The sequence below is a fragment of the Mustela nigripes genome, chromosome 14 (genome assembly GCF_022355385.1).
Source record: "Mustela nigripes isolate SB6536 chromosome 14, MUSNIG.SB6536, whole genome shotgun sequence".
NCBI classification, from domain to species: domain Eukaryota; kingdom Metazoa; phylum Chordata; class Mammalia; order Carnivora; family Mustelidae; genus Mustela; species Mustela nigripes.
The window spans coordinates 10,565,965-10,567,757 of record NC_081570.1 but is presented as its reverse complement, the minus strand read 5'-3'; positions in this window follow the sequence as shown (position 1 = coordinate 10,567,757).

Here is a 1,793-nt window from a genome sequence, read left to right as displayed (position 1 = left end):
TCTTGTTTTTGATGGCACTGACACAGGGTGGCCAGGCTCTATGCCCAGAGCCCCCAACTGCCCAAGAGAATGGATCTTCCTTTATCTAGGGAAGGATTTGTCAACTTTGGACTATTGACATTTGGGGCAGGGTAACTCGGTTGTAGGTAACGCCCTCTGTATTGTAGGATATTTAGTAGCCCTCCAGCCCCACTAGATGCCCGAAGCAGCGAACCTCCCCACCCCCGCCACTATCGTATTCCAAATGGCTCCTGGGCAGCAAAGTCAATCCTGGTGGAGAACCACTGATCTAAGGTGAAGATGTCCAGTTCTGGTATTTGTGTGAATGTTTTCCATTGTCACCAGGAGCTAAGAATGTGTTGTCACACGTTGTATCTGGGGGCTGGTTGGTTTGTATCAGCATGTCATCTGTCTGCCTGCCTTCCTCCCATGTGAAGTTGGTTCTCCTCCGAGGTGTCAGGTTCTGGGCCATCTTGTGATCTTTGTGATCTTTTGCTGGGGCCCTCACTGGTGATCTTTGACCTGAATGCCACACAACAAGGAAGCTAATGGACAGCATTGCCCATGAGCTGTAGGACTTTGGACATGTCTCTTGTCTGTTTTGGGCCTGATTCTCCCCCTGTAGGATTCCTGGGTTTGGCTCAATCACCATTCCCTATGGGGTATTCCAATGAAAAAAGGACCATGGAAGAGCCTTTGTGGGGAAGAAAGGTAGTGCGGCCAAATTGGTTTGGGGAGTGCTAGATCCTGCAACATCTGCTTGTAGATTCATAACGTGCATAAGCATGTGAGATGCTTTCTAGAATTCTCTGCACCCAGATCTCCATGTACCTCACTCCCCACTTTTCTCCAATGTTACTTCCCAAGAGACTTTTCTAATCACCCACCGGCAATGCTCTAGTGTCTCATCTTTCTTTACATAAATGCTCATTTTCTAACATTATGGCTTAAGTATTTATTTCTTTGTTCATTGTCTGTTTCTCTGCACCCAGAATCTAGCCTTGGTGTTAACAGGGACTTGGTCCATTTGTTTGCAGCTGATCCATATAGCACGTGGCACATAGTAGATGCTTAGTAAAAATGTGTTGTTTCACTTGTGGATTTCCAAATGAATTTTATCAGGGACTTTTTCACTTCCACTAATTAAAGTCCAGAGAAGCAAACGTGGGAATCAACAAGGTAGACCCTCTCTAACTCCTGAAAGCTGTGGCCTCCTGACATTCACTTTCTTAGGACAAGCCACTGGGTTCTAAAGGTACCAAAAATCTGGTATTAGGCTGGAGAGCAAACAAAATGGACTGACTTGTCCACTGTCCACGACGGAAGTTGCCATCTGGTGAACTGAGGAAGAGAGCGACCTTTTGCCTCAATGATCTGATGTGGCTCCCCTTTGTCAGAACTGTAACAGGTCTGAGAAAAGTGGGGGGGAAAACCTAACAAACAGGGGCGCCTGGGTGGCTCAGTGGTTTAATGCCTCTGCCTTCAGCTCGGGTCATGATCCCGGGGTCCTGGCATTGAGCCCCGCAGCAGGGCGCCGGCTTCCTCCTCTCTCTCTCCCTGCCTCTCTGCCTACTTGTGATCTATGTCTGTCAAATAAATAAATAAAATCTTAAAAAAAAAAAAAACCTAACAAACAAACAAACAACAAAAACAAAAACCGGGGTTAGGCGGAGCGTCCACTATGTGCTCACACTGTTTATGATGCAAAGGCCTTGCCTGTCTTCAAGGACTTAGGCTAAATTTAGGATCAGATCTCAAAAGGGGGTTTTCTGGGGGGGACAAAGCATCTCTTA